Genomic DNA, 17,864 nt, shown 5'->3' on the forward strand with positions numbered 1-17,864 from the left:
GTGTGTGTGTGTGTGTGTGTGTGTGTGTGTGTGTGTGTGTGTGTGTGTGTGTTTGCCAAACCTGTGTCTTGGAATGATTATTTTTAGAACTTTGTGAAAGCTGGGATTGGGGAGAATAAGAGACTAGAGGCCTATACACCCCTTAAAAGGCTATTAAAATAGGCCAGATAACTGGAGTCATGATGAGTAGATAAGGAGACAGATGAGTTGTAGAGGTAAACTTGAAAGAATTTTCATCTGATTCAATATAGGGGTGAAAGAAAAAGTTAAGAGGAATAATAGACTGAGAATCTCCTTTCTGGCAAGTATAGTGAAAAAAAAAAGACAGCTAGATGGTATTGTGTATGGGCAGCAAAGTGGCACAGTGGATAGTGTGCTGGACTTGAAATCAGGAAGACTCATTTTACTGAGTTCAAATCTGCCCTCAGACACTTATTAGGCATGGCACCCTGGGAAAGTCACTTAACTCTGTTTGCCTGGGTTCCTCATCTATAAAAATGAGCTAGCGAAGAACATGGCAAATCACCCCAATATCTTTGCAAGAAAACCCCAAATAGGTTTACAAAGAATCAGACATGACTGAACAACAAAAGGTAGCATCTTAGATAGAGTACTAGACTTGGAGTTAGGAAAACCTGAGCGCAAATCCAACCCCAAATATTTCCTAGCTGTGAAATCCTAGTCAGATCACTTAAATCCTGTCTGCCTCAATTTCTTCATTTGTAAAAGTGGGATGATGATAATAGCACCTACTTTCCAGAGTTGTCGTGATGATAAAATGAGATGTTTTTGAAGTACTTTGCAATATAAATGCTAGCTATTATCACTGTTAAGAGGGGGAATTTTGAACTGTCTTGGATAGAGTACAGAATGTTTGTGTTTTAGCCACTGCCTGGTAACTGCTCTCTGTCTTTGAAGTATAGACTGATATATGTCCTAGAAGAGAAAGAAAAGGAACTACCTTACAGGGTTGTTGTGAGGATCAAATGTGATGATGTATATATAAAGTGCATTGCAAATCTTAGAGCACTATTTATGTGCTGCTTTTTTTTCTTTTCTTTTCTTTTCTTTCTTGCTATCCAGGTTATTAGAAAGAATGAAACATTCCTTTAAAAATGTGGAAGAATAGTTTCAATGTAAAAACAAAAAACAAAAAAGAAAGAATCTGAAGAAGCAGAGGGGAAGTCAGACTTGTGTCAGAGATGTTGGAGAGTAGAAAAATGTGACGGAAGGGGAAAGGATCACTGAACACTTGGAGATATGAGAGTATTCTCAAAGAAGAGAGAGTTGGACTGTACGAGGAGGATATGGCTGATGATAGAAATCCATAGGCACCATCAGGAGAGAGATCATCCAATAAGATTCAGAGGAAGAAAAGATGAATGGTGTTAATTGGTTAACTCCCTACTGTAGCAGCCCTTTATTGACCTTAGAGCAATCAAAAGCTCCTCAGTCTTGTCAGGGAACCTCCCAAGGCAGGTAAAACCAGTTAACTACTCCTCAGGTCTGGTGATTCATAATAGAGGCATTTAGAAGCTAAGGGAGAGATGGAAAAGAAACTGAAGACATAAAAAAGCACAAATAGTGTTTTCATCACTGCTGCCAATTAAAGGCTCCAAAAGGCAAACGTAAATTTGGGAAATCAACAGCTGTTTAAGATGGTGTCTAAGAAATGGATTGGTATTTCTCATTACTGCTCAAAATATAGAAATGATAGTTTCTTGGATGGAGTGCTCCTAAGGAGGGCTAGAAAAAATATTCGCCTAGAGTCATACGAATACAATCCAAAAGGCCTTAACCTGAAAAGGAAAGGGGAGGGGAAAACATGCCTACTTATTCCCCCCAAGCTAGATTACACAAGGAAGAACAGCTGCAGTTTAGGAAGACATCCAAGAAAGGAGCCAGAAATAAAACTCATGGCCTCAGATGGTATCTATGAATGCACAAAATAGGAATACTTGTCAAGGAGAAATATAAACACTAATTCAGGGAGGTGATTTTAACCTTGTATCACTTAAACACGATAGAATGGGAACCATGACTCTAGAGTCAATAGCTTATCCAAAAGGAACATCCTAGGTAAAAACAATGTTGGGGTAGGGACAAGGTGGTACCACCACATTATATATTAGAAAGATTTAACATGAGGAAGTGCAGGAACCTGGGGAAGGGTTTGGGAAGCTTAGTGGAGAGCATTTGAATAAAGAACAGTAGAGACAGAAGCAAAGGTACTATTATAATTAGAGTAGAAGATAGATAAACTACCTGGTTATACAGGGAGAAAAAAGAAACAGAAGAGCAGTTCAAGAACACGGCCCATGCAAGCCTGACATTGAGGTTGATATGGCAGTGATTGTTGTTGTTCACTCATGTCTGACTGTGACCCCATGGACCACAGCACATTAATGTTTGTCTATTGAGTTCTCTTGGCAAAAAGATTCTAAAGTGGTTTGCTATTTCCTTCTCCAGTGGAGTAAAGCAAACAGAGGTTAAGTGACTTGCCCAGGCTCACACAACAAATAAGTGTTTGAGGTAGGATTTGAACTCAGCCCTCCTGACTCCAGCCCCAGTGATCTAGTCACTGAGCCACCTACACTGCCTCATATAATAATGATAGGGGACTTCAATTATCCAGATAACTGGTGAACCTCATTTAATATACAGAATAGCTAATTATTTTTTGGACTGCTTTAACCACCAAGTGAGACTTAGCATTGTATAGAGGAAAGTGTGCCAGATTTGGGGTCAGAGGATCTGGATTTAAATATGTCTCTTATCAGCTGAATGATCTTAGGCAAGTAATTCAACCTCTCTGAATCTCAGTTTCCTTCTATGTGAAATGGATTAGATGGTCTCTAAGATTCCTTCTAGATTTAAGTCTACGAACCTAAAATTCTATCAATTTCAAAAAGTAGAGGAATTAAATAGGAGAACTATTATTATAGACCTGATTTTCACCAATGACCTTAGAAGCTATTTAATACAATCACTTTATTTTTACAATGAGTAAGTTTTGGATACAGAATATGAGCTTAGGGCTTCCTGGCTCCAAGTCTGATATACTATCTATTTTGTCTTGGGAGGGAAATAGCCAGTTCATTTTAAGCTTTATGGCAAAGGAAAATAAAGATGGTGATACTCATATATAGGAAATACATGCAACCAAGGATACTTATTCTTCCAGTTTTGCAGTTTCTCAAAATCCTTTTTTAAAATTTATTTTATTCCCCCTCCCCCTCCAATTACACGTTAAAACAATTTTTTAACTTTTTTTTAAAGTTCTGTCCCTCACTCCCCTCTCCCTGAGACAGTAAGCAATCAGATATAGGTTACACCATGTAGTCATGTAAAATATGTCCGTATTAGTTATTTTGTACAAGAAGACTCAAATAGAAAAAAAATGAAAGAAAGTGAAAAATAGCACGCTTCAGTCTGTATTCAAACAATATCAGTTCTTTGGAGGCAGATAGTATGCTGCATCATTAGCCCTTTGGGATTGCCTTGGATCATTGCATTGCTGAGGATAGCATCATTCACAGTTCTTCATTGTACAGTATTACTGTTACTGTGTACAGTGTTCTCCTAATTTTGTTCACTTCACTTTACATCAGTTCATATAAGTCTTTCCAGGTTTTTCTGAAATCATCCTGCTTGTCATTTCTTATAGCACAATAATATTCTATCCTAATCATATACCACAGCTTGTTTAGTTAATCCCCAATTTATGGGCATCCCTTTGGCTTTCCCAATTCTTAGCCAGAACAAAAAAGAGCTGCTGTAAATATTTTCTGTACAAATATGTCCCCCCCCCCCTTTTTTTTTGATGTATCAAAGTTCTTGCTTTGTAGAGGACTATAGCTCAACTCTGGATTTCCCAGGCTAGCTGTCTCTTGATTTCTCGGTAGGCTCTCTTTTCTCCTGCCAGAGGTCCTACTTCTGTAAGCTGCTTCAACCCCCAAGTTACCATTTCTGTCTGGAGTGTGTGTCTCTGCTTCCTCAATTGTGCCATAAACTCTCAAGCTATCTCCAACTGCTGGATACGGTGTCTTCTGGGAAAATAGGTCTACTATTAGATTTCCTGAATGGGGTAGGAGGAAGAATAGAAAAATACCTTCTTCCTTCCAAGAGATAAAAAGCTGATTTCTTCCAAGACTGCTGATTTCTGCCTTCATTGCCTTGAACCCTAAAACTCTCCAACTATCTCCGGGACTAACTATTTAAAGCTTTAAGGAGTGTGCCATTTCTTTCAGTCATACAATGGCCATACTCCTCTAAATTTTATCAGAGAAAGATATTCACTCTTCATAAAGAGATAACTGGATGTTAACACCTTGTTACTATCCTAATATCTCATGATCTGCGATTACATTCTATGGTTAAATCAACTAAGCTGAGGAAGGAGGAAGAGTTGAATCTCTTCCCCTTAAATACTCAGTTATTAATTAGATTCTGTTTTCTCCTAAGGAGAATAATCTTTGGATTGGAAAGTAAAGAACATAAATTGATAATAGGGAATTAAAACCCAAGGAAGATGGCAAGAGAGCACTTAATTGCCCTCCATGACATTGAGTTATCACATTGAGATGAGTTGCCTTTCTAGGTAATGAGATAACTGGTGGATGACATTGCTAAGCCACTGTCAATAGTTTTTGAAAGATTATGATGAATGGGAAAAGTGTTTTAGGACTGGAGAAAAATAAATGTCTCAGTTTTCTAAAAGAAAATATTGTATCCATGCAAATTATAAGCCAGTGAATTTGACTTTAATTTTGGGCAAAATTATAAATTTTATTATTAAAGAGATGTTCAGATAACGTCTAGAAAAGGAATTGATGATCATAAAGATCCAAAGTGACAATATTACCAAGAACAAGTTATGCCAAGCTAAACTCATTTCATGTTTAGTTAGGGTTATTAGACTGCTAGGTAAGAGGAATGTTCCAGATACAGTGCGCCTATATTCTGGTAAATCCTTTAACAAAGTATCTCATGCTATTCTCATGAAAAAGATAGAAGTGGGCTAGACAATGGTACTGTAGTTTGATTCACAACTGATTAAATGAACAAGCCCAAAAGGTCTTGTCGGTTCAATGTCAGGTTAGAAGTCTCTAGTAGAATGTCCCAGGGATCAGTATCTGGTCTTGTCATAGTTGTTCAACAACTCCTATTTGCTATTCACTCTACAATGTTGTTATGTTGAACTGTTGTTATGCACGAGTTTCTTGGTATATATATTCCTTCTCCATTCTGAGAAATAGCATCACAGTATCTATAATTCTATTCATCTTTTCTATTAGCTCTGAGCCCCCAGCCAGAGATAGTACTTCTGGCAAAACATTTAAGTGTTAGCTCTATCTCTTTTTGTTCTCTAGGAATACTTTCCCTCACCTGTGTCTTCCTATCTATTTCCGATAAGTATTTATATACCAGCAAAGACCTGTGTTTAAAACTGTCTATAAAGACAAAGTAAATTACTAAAACAAATAATGGTAAACAGACTTTCCTTGTACCCAGAGGGAAAAGTTTTTGTATTCCATGGAAAAGCTTCAAGTGAGAAAGGAATTAAAGGATGTTTACCTTAAGAGGGGGGATTCAGCTACAGATCATTTGTATAGATCCTCTTTGAACCTGATTAGTCTAAGCAACTGTGTTTGCTGAGACTCAGTCCCTTTCTTTTGGCCTATGGCTGTTTTGTTTTGTTTTGTTTTGTTTTTTTTTAGCTCCACATGGCTATTAAGAGATTAACTTTCTCCAGCCCTATGCATTTTCTACTCATCCCACCAGAACCTGGGTTCCTCTTCAAGTCAGTCTCTTGGACTCACTAAACTGATTTTTAAAGGACCCCAGAAGTAGGGGTATGTTGGAGCTAACTCATACCAGATCAAAAGAGGTGATTATTGATTTTTCATTATGAGTATTTAGACCACAAAAATTAACAGATCTTACAGATCAGGCTTCATTTTTTGTTTTGTTGATTGTTTAGACTAAAGAAAATGATGGAATAAGGTTAATGATGCAGATTAAACTGTGTGTCACACAATTTTTTTCCTTTTTGAAAAACCATTTGTTAAACATTCACCAGCATACCCTTTCACAGAAATATGGCATGTCCTTTTGTCTCTTGTGGTTGTTTTCTTTCTGATTCATTCAAGTGACTAATTCATATCTCATAAATATATCATATGAACTGGCTTTATTTTTTTTTAAATCAACATTTCATTATCTGACTCCCTTTCTATAATTAGGTTTGTGAAAGACCAACACTCTTGCATGTACACCTCTCTATTGCCCTTCCTAATGATCTGCAATTACTATTTCTCAGATAATAATACCAATAATAGTAGCGTCTATATGTTGTTCAATCGTTTTTCAGTCCTGTCTGACTCTTTGTGATGCTATTTAGGGTTTTCTTGGTGAAGATAATGAAGTGGTTTGCCATTTCCTTCTCCAGCTCATTTCACAGATGAAGAAACAGAGGCAAACAGGATTAAGTGACTTGCCAGAGTCATACAGCTAGTAAGTGTCTGAGGCCAGATTTGAACTTAGAGGAAAAAGTCTTTCTGAATCCAGGCTCAGCACTCTATGCCACATAGCTGCCCTAGCTAGTGTTTATATAGCACCTACTATGTGCCAAGCTCTGTGCTAAACACTTTCCAAATATCTCATTTAATCCTCTCAACAACCCCAGGAGGTAGACACTATTATTACCTCTTTTGCGGATGAGAAAACTAGGGCAAACCAAGGTTAAGTGACTTACCCAGAGTCACATAGCTAATAAGTATTTGAGGCTAGATTTGGACTCAGGTCTTCCTGACTCCAGGCCTACATTCTATCCACTGTGCCAACTAGCTGCCTCAGAGACTGGTGGTCCAAGACTTACAGTCATATATCATTACCAGAACAGCATTATAATTAAAAAGATATTTCAGGGTAGGACAGAGGTGGGCAGCTAGGTGGCACAGTGGATAGAGCACTGGGCCTGGAATCAGGAAGACTCATCTTCATAAGTTCAAATCTGGCCTCAGACACTTACTTGCTCTGTGTCCCTGGGCAAGTTAATTAGCCTGTTTGTCTCAGTTCCTGATCTGTAAAATGATCTGGGGAAGGAAATAGCAAACCACTCTAGTATCTTTGCCAAGAAAATCCCAAATGGGGTCACGAAGAGTCAGATATGACTGAAATGACCAAACCACTGAAGAACAGAGGGAATATGAAATAGTTGATAGGGTGCAGTATTTGGAATCAAGATTTGGATCTGAATCCCTCCTCTGATCTTTGATGAATGATCACAGACAAATTGTTTTTGTGTCTTTGAACCTCTGCTCCTTCATTAGGAAAACTGTTGGTGATATTTTCTACGCATGTGCTAACTGCCAATACATTTGTAATATCTCATAGGGTTGTTTTGATGCTGAACTAAGATAAGACATTTAAAGCAGTTTATAAACTTTGGAGAGTTGTATAAATGTCACTTGTTACTTCAGTTATTGAATGAACTGCACAATTTTCCAAAATGCCATTCTGCACATTCTCTTCTACCCATTCAGTTCAATGGTTATTATTGTACATCTTTCTGACTCAGAAGACACTTGAAGCAGGGTCACACTGTGGAAAGAACTGAATCTAGAGGCAGAAGGCCTAGGTTTGAATTCTGGCTCTCATACATTCTCCCATTATGAACTTGGGGAAATTGTTTAACTTACTGGGTCTCAATTTTCTCATTCATAAAATGAGGGTGCTGGACTAGATAACCCCTAATGTCCCTTTTAGCTCTAAATCTATGTTTACATGTAACTAACATTTAAGACAAAACATTCAAAATTAGAAATTAAAATAATATACAGAACAGGAATGCATTGAAATGAACACCAAGGAGCTTTATTTTTAAATGTTTATTTGAAATAAATAAACTGTGAAGGCTTCATTGCTTTTGGAATTTCTGCCCTCAGGAAATCATTTTGATTATAATAATAATAATAATGATAAAAGAGTTGGTTGATGTTAGAAATCTGTCACATCTTTAATTCTAAGGGTAAAAAAATTAGTGAGTAAAAACAGCAAATAAAACACTCATTACCTTGTTTCTACATATTTTCTTTTTATATGCATTTCTCACAACATTTGTAAATCTATAACTATACTTTTAATGTGAAGTTTTCTTTTAGTTGGGGATAAAATAAATTTATAAAAATGTTTAAATTAAAATTTTAGTTTACTCTTTTTTAGAATGTAAAAACATATGTTTGTGTCAATATAATTTTGATCGTGTGCTATAGAGAACTTAATTATTTAACCAGTCTGAAGTATAGTTGAGTTGGGAAACATTACACAAGAGGATGTTGCTAGGGAGAATCAAAAGTGGTTACCCACTTGAAACAAATTGTTTTCATTGTTAAAATAACAAGTCCTATCAGAACTATCCTCTCCCCACCCCCCAAAAAATGTTTGGCTATGTCAGCCTTAAAGCAACACAACCAAACACCTCTTCTAGACAACACCCATCCAGACCGCAACAGCCACGGAATTCTCCAGTTTAATTGCATTGGAGGAGTTTTTGGCAGACTGGTCCAAGAGAAACAGGACTGAGGAGGCCAGGAAATGGAAACCTACAATGGTACTGAGTCCACTGATTTTGCCAGAGCAGAGTATACAACGGTATTTGAATGATTTTGGAAAGAATTAAATTTACTAATGTACAATAAACCTTTCAGTGTTTTTTCATCTTTTTAAAAACTTTTAGTATATAACATCTTCCATCTGCTGTATTCACTTTCTTACATGGTTTGGCAGTGTTTACATGATTCTGATGTTCTTTAATTCATCATGAAACCACATACCACACTGCATATAAACATACATTGGAGGAACAATTCATTTATCTAAGTCTAGCCTAATAGCCCATAAGTTTTCAAATGAGGCTCTGGAGAATTCGACCAATAAGCAGACTTTTATTAAATTTTTACTATGTGCCAGGCATTGTCCTAAGTGCTAGGGATTAAAAGAAAGGCAAAAACACAAAAGCAATCCTTGCTTTCTAGATTTTATCTCCATTGCTGATAAATTCTAAACCTTGAGTGATATGTGACTTGGTGCAAGATCATATTGCAGTAATACAACTTCATTTGGGAATTTCTGCAATATTTATCAGAGTTCATCATTCCCTCAATGGGGACATGACTTCAAAGGCCACTGGAAGCAAAAAAAAAAAAAAATCCCCAAAACATTTTTGAAGGGTGGCTGTTTTGGTCTGATAAAGATGCCCAGATCTTACAGGCTACCCTGGACTTCTGACAATTGTTTGAATATAACCCTGAATGAAAGAATGAGCTACATCAATGAAATTCCACCTTTCCCCTTGATCTTTACTCCTCCAGTCTTGGTACAGTGTTATCTTGCTCATTACAAGCATTCATTTTCTTCATAGGATGAAGATCTTAGTTTCATAGTAAGACAGTATTTCCTGAGGATTAATCAGGATGCTTCACCGCAACAGTCTGTAAATCCTAGGATTTTTTTTTAAAATTTTTAAATGTACTTTCCTTCGTGCTTCAACTGATGTTGTTTCATTGTGAACTTTAATTCCTGGGGGGCAGCTATGTGGTGTTATAAATGGAATCCCGGATAGAGTCAAGAAGACTTGAGTTCAAATCCTGCTTCAGATAGTTCTTAGTTGTGTGGTCTTGGGAAAGGCATTTAACTTCTGTCTGTGTGAGTTTCCTTATTTGTAAAATAAGGACATAATAGCATCTATCTCCTAGTGTTACTGTGAAGGTAAAACAAGATAATGCTGGTAAGACACTTTGCAAACCTTAAAACACTACATAAATGTTATTTTTGAAGAGGACTAATGATATCACAATGCTGGGGTCAGGGGTACAGTGTGTTCACCTGATCAACCCAATATGAGTTCAGAAGTGGTCTACCACATGTCCAGTACAATTAGTCCATTAGGACATTTGGGATCGAGACGTCTCCGAATTTGCACGGGTGACATTTCCTTTGCGCTACCATGTTTCTGCTTTGTTCATGGAGTATAGAGCCTTCTTTGATACCAGCACACTACACTTGGTGGTCCTGTGCCAGCCTTTCCCATGTCTCACAATTGATACTAAAGTTCTTCAGAGAGACCTTGAGAATGTTCTTGTACTCCTTCTTCTGACCACCATGTGAGTGCTTATCTTGTGGGAGTTCTCCATAAAATTAGATTGATAACGACCGTTGAAAAACTTGACTTCCACATATCATCTACTGCAATATCCCAAATAGTGAATGAACTGCACATATTCTCTAAAAGCTACAACTTTTTACATCTTTCCTTGGAGTAATATTTATTCTTCAAAACCACAGAATTAAAAACACAGCAAGTAACGGAAATGAAACATGTTGGCCTCTAATTTGAGATGGGGGGGTGATAGAGGAGATATGACAGAACGGGAGAATATGTGGAAGATAGAGAGACGCAGCCACAGCTCTAAAGAGCAGAAGCTTTGAGAAGAGAGAAGGCCAAGAAGAGCTGCTGGAGGGAACCCGTGGAAGCACAGTCTCCGTGGAAGTGGGAAAATTGCTGCCGAGATGAGGTCACCAGCAATAGGACTCCAGAGGTCTAAGCAACAATGTCTAAGCTCAGAGGGTGGATCCTGCTTTGCTTTAACCCATCCAGATGGCAAGACCTAATGTTGTTGATTTCTGTTTCATTTCTGTCCTTTCTGGCAGTATGCCTGTTCCCCAGAAAACTTACCTCTGCTTCTTAAAAGTTTGTGTACCCTTTTGTTGGTTTAAAAAAAATTGATAGCTCTTATTTTCAAATTGCTTAAATTTTCCCCTGTATCCATCCTGTCCTTCCAAAAAGCTATCCCTTATAGCAAAGATTTAAAAAGAAAGAAAGAAGAGGAAATATCCAGCCAAATCTATCAATTCATTGACAAAACCTGACAATATATGCAATTTTCCACACCCTTGGAACCCCCTACCCCAACCTCTATGAAGAAGTGGGGAAAGATAGTTTCTCACATGTCTTCTTTGGGACCAAATTTGTTTTTTGAAGTTTTGCAAGATTTCTTTTTGATTGTTTTGTGGTTGTTGCTTTCCCTTTACATAGTTGCATTGTTTTCTTTGCTCCCCTTTGCCTCTGTTCATTTAAATATTTCCATGCTTCTCTGCATTTATCATATTCATCTCTGTCTAAACTAGTAATTGTAATAAATGTGGTTAACTATTGCATTGCTGACCTATGCATTGCATAGCTTAAAATGCAGCATAGAAGGTATAATTAAGAAACATCTAGGAGGAGAGAGACAGAATTAAATCTGCTGGCTAGGAACTTAAAGATGAAAAAGAGAATTATTGATTTGTTTTAACAAAGTCCCAGTGCTGAAAGAGACTATTTATATCAGGACTCCTTTAGGCAAGAAAGGAGTAAGCTGTGACTGAGTCGGGGTGGAGTGAGTGGGAGGAGTAAGGGGAAAGGGGAGAAGGTTGTGAATAGCTAGGCTGGTTTTAGAGGATGGTCAGAAGGAGTAGCTGGGAGAAAGAGAGTCACATCCAAAGGGAGAAATAGCTCCACCCATACAAGTGTTGGGTCTAGTGAGAGGAAGTGACTGACCTATTTACATGGACTGCATAGCACTACATCATTGCTAAAAGGATAACAGAAATCAATACTCAGTTGGTAAGAGGTTTTGTCAGGAGAGTCGATAGGGAGCATATGTGGTAGATATACATTTATTATGCATCATAGAACATTAAATCTGGAAGGATGCATAAAGATCAATCCTCTTTCTTGACATGAAGAAACCTAAAGGCAAAGTTGTAATTCTTAGGCTGTCAGAGACTTTGCTCCAGGGTACCAATATGGGGAAGGAGGACAGAGGTGGCCTGCTTTCTTCTTCCCCATTTGGACTTTTGACCAACCGTCCCAGCTCCTCAAAGAGGATCACACCAGGTAGTGACCATGGCTCCCTTACCATCACCTGAAGGTGTTACCCCAGGGTCTTCTGGATATAGCATTTCTCTTCCCAGACTGGTCTTCTTTACTTCTGCCTTATCCCTGCTTGCGGTCTTCACTCTGTATCTTTTCAAAAGTGAGTAAACAGGAAGTAGAAGCAGTTTGAAGGGGCATAGGTTGCCTCCTCTCCAAGTGCTTTGTATCGTGGGCAGACTTCTTCATGGTGAAATGACTTGTACAAGGTAACAAAAATAGTAAATAATTAACTTGTACCAGAATAAAGTAACATTTTCAGAAAATATAGCCCTTTCTAAATATTCTTGAAATTGTTTACACATGTTTTTGCCTCTTTTTTTTGAAGCATTAATGCAATATTTTTCAAAAGGTTGAATATTTTAATCTTTTTTTTTGCATTTGGTTTTCTGTTTGAAAAGTCACAATAGTAAGTATAAGCAGTTCCTATTTTGTACTTTCAAAGGGAAGTACAAAATGTACAGAAAGTAAAAAAAAAGAGTAATCCCAAATTTAAAAACAAATCAGATGTCAAAGTGTTGGACAATTACATCCACAGTAGATCACCTCAGAACCAATCTCTAGCTTCTAATAATTTAAAACTTGAAGGAAGTCAAGAGAAAGGTCAGGTCATTGTGGGGTTGGTGCCACAGGAGCTATATGATGGCTTAGTCAACGTTAGCAACCTAGTCAACTTAGCCAATAGTAACTTAGTCAACAACAGTAACTGTAACCAATGGCCCAAGGAGACTGCTTTCTAGATTTGTGCTTTGTTTTGCCCCTGATCTGAAGTTTTCTCCAGAAACCACAGAATATAGTTCAGTGATAGCTCATATCTAGGTTGCCACAGAGGTAGCTTTAAAAGTTCTAACCTACCATGCAAGCACTTGAGGTAACAAGGCATATGGAGTGCAGGAGAAAATGCAGGAAATACAAAGGACTCACAATAGCCAATTAACAATAGATAAAACTCTTTCTTCTGTAGTAAATTCCACCTTCTCCCGGGGTTCTGAACCCTCCTCAAAAATCTCAGCACAGCCCTGTAGTTTGAACTCTCCTGAAAAGGGAAATACTTGAGGTCAGGAGAAGTAGCACCCTACCCCAACATTCAGATTGATTCTAATGCTACCCCAGTTATACAGTCAGGCCTCCACATTTATGGTACTACTATAAGGATTTGGATTGCCCCCAAAAGGAAACAAATTTAGGGTTGTTAGAGAAGCAATCTCTTTTCTTCAGGATGATGGCACTGTCTTTTAGGCCCTTTCCTTTCTTCTAGGAGTCTGGGTTGTAAAACTCTTAAGCCTAGAGTTTCTAGAGTGACAGTTCTAAGGCTTGAACTGCCCAGGAACTCTCCCCTCCTCTATTCAGAAGGCTGAGTCCCCAGACTCTCCAGGAGTTAGAAATTGCTCTTCTGCTATCTAAGAGGCTAGCCTTCAGAAACAGAAGTCCTCCTCTCTTCTCCTGGTACCATTTTGTTGAGAATGTGTGCATCTGCAACATTTCTCTTCCACTATCTCCACAACGCTGTATCCAGGGACTCCAGATTCTAGGAACTCAGAGTATAGGAACTCTGTATCTGAAGGTAAAAGCATATCCAACTCAATCATCCTGTTGGCACAAAGCAGATTAATAACACCTGCGAAAAAGACAGTGTGCAAAGATAAGTTCTCCTATCCCCTTCCCCAGGACCTAACTACACTCTTAGCTTACTTTCAATTTTTACTTTTACTTTCAATTCCCTCAGAGTGTCTCAGAAAAGGAGAAAAGAGCCTGATGCCATTGATATCCTTTTGCACAGGCCTAGTGTAATGATCTGAGTCAGTCAATTCATCGTCATGGATGAGACCTAAGTAGATGTACTCACCCTTATTGAGGCATTCTTGGGCATGCCCACACCTCCTATAAGATTCTTAAATAAGGGCTCATAGCTTTTTAAGCTCATCAAGGGGATCAGAGAACTCACCAGATCAATCCCTTTTATAATAATATCAATCTAATGCATACTGGAATATAATGAGCATCACTGCAAAGGGGACACAAAATATCTTGCCTTCTAAGAATTTACAACCTTGAAAAGACAAAAGATGAAACAATTTAATAATTATAAGACATTATCTATACTGATTAGACTACCTGCTCATCTTAGACCTGAAGAAAAAAAAAATCAGACAAGTTTTCTAAGCTACCCTCACAATTATCATCACTGTCATCATGATAAAAAATCGATTATGAACAACTATAATCTAAAATGCTATTCTAAACAACTGATTTAAAATATGATGATGATAATAATAATAATATGAATATAGCTAACATTTGTATTGGCCAGCTAGGTGGCTCAGTGGATAGAGCACCAGGCCTGCAATCAGGAAGACCAGAGTTAAAATTTGGCCTCACACACTTACTAGCTGTGTGACCCTGACCGAGCACTTAATCTTGTTTACCTCAATTTCCTCATATGTAAAACTAACTGGAGAAGGAAATGGTAAACCACTCCAGTATCTTTGCTAAGAAAACCCCAAATGGGGTCATGAAGAATTACTCATGACCAAAACAACTAAACAACAATAACAAAAACCTTTATATAGTGCCTAGTATGTGCTCAGTACTGTGCTAAGCACTTTATAGATACTATCTCCTTTGATCCTCACAACAACTCTGTGAGACAGGTTATTATCCCTATTTTAAAGATGAGTCAACTGAAGCAAACAGGTTAAGTGACTTAACCAGGGTCACAAAGCTAGTAAATGTAGGTTTTCCTGACTACAGGTCTGACACTATCCACTGTGCCATCTAAATGCCCTTAAAGTTCATCTTAAGACCCCATCAACATAGCACACAATTATATGAACTTTCTCAATAATTCAAGGAAAACAACAAATAAATCTATAATTTTACTTGAATAAGATAATCTAAATCATTTAGGTCTTATTTTTCTCCTGATTTCCTAAGGTACCCATGTAAGCATAAACAGCCTTTGGAGAGCACTCTATTATTATTCTCTGTTATGAATTTAGTTCTATAAGATCCTACAAAAATTTATAGAAGTGAATGGTAAGCCAGTTTACTTGAACCAGTTTCCCATAAGTTCTATTTTCAATTCATTCATCGAATTACTCTCTTAGCAATTTTCCTATCATATGATTCTATTCAATGATCTTTAGTAATTTTCCATTGCCTATCACTGACATCCAAGGCCCTACAAAATCTGGCTCTTATATAACTTTCTAGCCTTATTGATGTATTATTTCCTTATTTCTAGCCTCATGATTTTCCTTTTCAGGTAGTCAACATTTGAGCCAAATAGTATATTCTCTATTTTTCACCTGGTTTATCCCATCTCTGCTTCTGCTTATATTATTCTGCCCCTCTGCCCTTCTGCCCCTCCACCCAATGCCTGAACTGAACTCCTCTCATTCAAATTTCTATTTGTAGATGTCTCTCCCTTTCTTTAGGGCCCACATTAGATGCCATTTTATCCAAGAATCCTTTGTTGATAACTTTTAATATCCAGATGAAATTTCTCTGTTCCTTCTTATGTATATATGTATATATATGTGTGCATATATATGTAATAACACTTTACTTAGACCTATGCTTTGCATTCTCCCTTTTACTACAGTATTATTGTCTACATGTATCCTCTCCCCTTCTCCAATAGTTTATAAACTGTTTGAAAACAAGGACTGTGCCCATCTCTGTTAGTTTGTAAACTCATTGAGAACAAAGACTGTGCCCATTTTTATAATCATAATGCCTATCACAGTGGCTTGCACATAACATGTTCAAACAATGTTTATTGAATAAATTCATGTTTAAGGACCACAGTAATCGGGCGTAGTAATAGAAATTCAGAACAAAGGTCACCAGCTACAGTGTTAATCTAGCTATAATCTCCTTAAGACCATTTGAAACTATTGCATAGTTTATACAAACCCTGCAACTAGCTGTCAAGTTATCACACAGAAGTTCCCAAACTTACTTAGCCTACTGTCCCCTTAAAAAAAAATTACTCAGTGTCCGCCTGGAAATCTACTTTCTTTAACCCTTTAACAATTTTTTTTAAAATTTGCATCATTTCAAACTACTACTGCCCCCCTGGATCATTCCAGCTCCTTTCATCCCCCAGAATGCAGTATCATCCACTTTGGGAACCTATGTGAGATGAAAGAAATCTGCTTACCTAATTTAGAAGATGTTTGATATTAACGTAGAGGAGATAGTTTGCTGGAAAAGAAAGGTCTTGAACCAAAGTATTCTTTTCTATGCTAGCTTGGTGCAGCCTAGGACAAATATCAAAAAAGCTAAAATGCATTGATTATTCCTAAGTTGGGCAGTTTACAAAAGATCTCTCTAATATTCCCTTTAAAGAGTATAAAACTCCATTAGCCAAACACAACTTTAGCAAATTAGAGTTGGCCAGCAGGAAAGCAGCTGAGAAGTAGGTAGCAGCAGCAGCTCAGCATGAGCACAGTAAACATAAACTTCAGAGACAAAATGGAATTGTATCCCCAGAGGTAAAATAGAGCCACAGTGAGCTACAACATCAGTTGATAGAAGCTGTGAAAGGGATTCTAACTGTAATGTAACCCTATCATGCATAACCCAGTGGGGTTCTATTCTTCAACTTTCCTCTAGACCCTTTAAGGGTCCCCATAAAGGAATTTAGTCCTTTATGATTTTTTTTCACACATATCTACCTTTTTATGTGTCTCTTGACTCCTGTGTTTGTGCTTCAAAGCTTCTATGCAACTCAAATCTTTTCACTAGGAATGTTTGAAAGTCCTCTATTTCATTAAAAATTCATTTTTTTAGTCCCTGTAGGATTATATTCAGTTTTGCTGGATAAATTATTCTTGGTTGTAAGCCTGTATCCTTTGCCTTCAGGAATAGCATATTCCAAGCTCTCTGCTCCTTCAAAGTGGTGGCTGCTAAATCTTGTGTGATCTTGAATGTGGCTTCTCAACACTTGAATTGTCTCTTTCAGGCTGCTTGAAGTTTCATTTTGTTTTTTAATATGGAAATTCTGGATTTCAGCTGTCCTGTTCCTGGGAGTTTTCATTTTAGGTTTACTTTCAGGAAGCGATTGGTGAATTCTTTCTATTTCCACTTTGCCTTGGAGTTGTAAAAAAAATCTAGACAGCTTTATTTTATGATTTCTTGAAGTGTGATGTCTAGGCTCTTTTTTGGGTCATGCCTTTCAGGCAGTTCAAAGCTGAAGACTACCCTTTAGTATGAGATTCCTACCCTGGTTATTCTGCTATAGGTTTTAGACTAGGTAAAAAGCTAGAACTGAGATCCTTATTTGTTCCTGGGGTCAGAATCATGTAATTGCTGCTTGCTTTTGAACTTTATGCGACTGCTAGGTGTAGGTCTTATCCTCAGTCAGCCCTGACTATGACCTGGAACTAGGTGATGAGAAATAGAGAGTTGGCATCTATTTTTGCACCCTACACAAATTTAGATCCCTGTGTCTTGGATTTGTGATATCGTCTTGTGCTGGCCCACAACCTCTCCCTGGGCTGGGATGGTCTAGGTGATTTTTCTGCCTAGTCTCTGAACCCAGTATGCATAGACCTCTATGCTTGCTTCCCTATGCTGACCTGGGCTGGAAAAATGTCTTACTAGAATGTTTTTTTCTTGGATTTCCCAAGCAGGACCCAATTAGATGAAGTTACTAGATCTGTTTGCAGGACTTGTGGGGTAAAGCTGTCTTGTACTTATTCCTACTATCAGCTTCAAAACTTTTCTCTTTTTTTGTTTTTGTTTTTTTGGGGTTTTTGTGTCTTTTTTTTTTTTAAGGCAATTGGGGTTAAGTGACTTGCCCAGGGTCACACAGCTAGTAAGTGTCAAGTATTTGGTCTGAGGCCAGATTTGGACTCAGGTCCTCCTGACTTCAGGGCTG

The 17,864-nt window shown here is 37.7% G+C and overlaps 1 pseudogene; it reads left to right on the forward strand.

Annotated features, from left to right (window-relative positions):
• The window catches only part of LOC114038890, a 96,601-nt pseudogene that overhangs the window by 14,521 nt on the left and 64,216 nt on the right, over positions 1–17,864 (forward strand).

Source organism: Vombatus ursinus, unplaced genomic scaffold, assembly GCF_900497805.2.
Source record: "Vombatus ursinus unplaced genomic scaffold, bare-nosed wombat genome assembly UNPS02011431.1, whole genome shotgun sequence".
NCBI lineage: Eukaryota > Metazoa > Chordata > Mammalia > Diprotodontia > Vombatidae > Vombatus > Vombatus ursinus.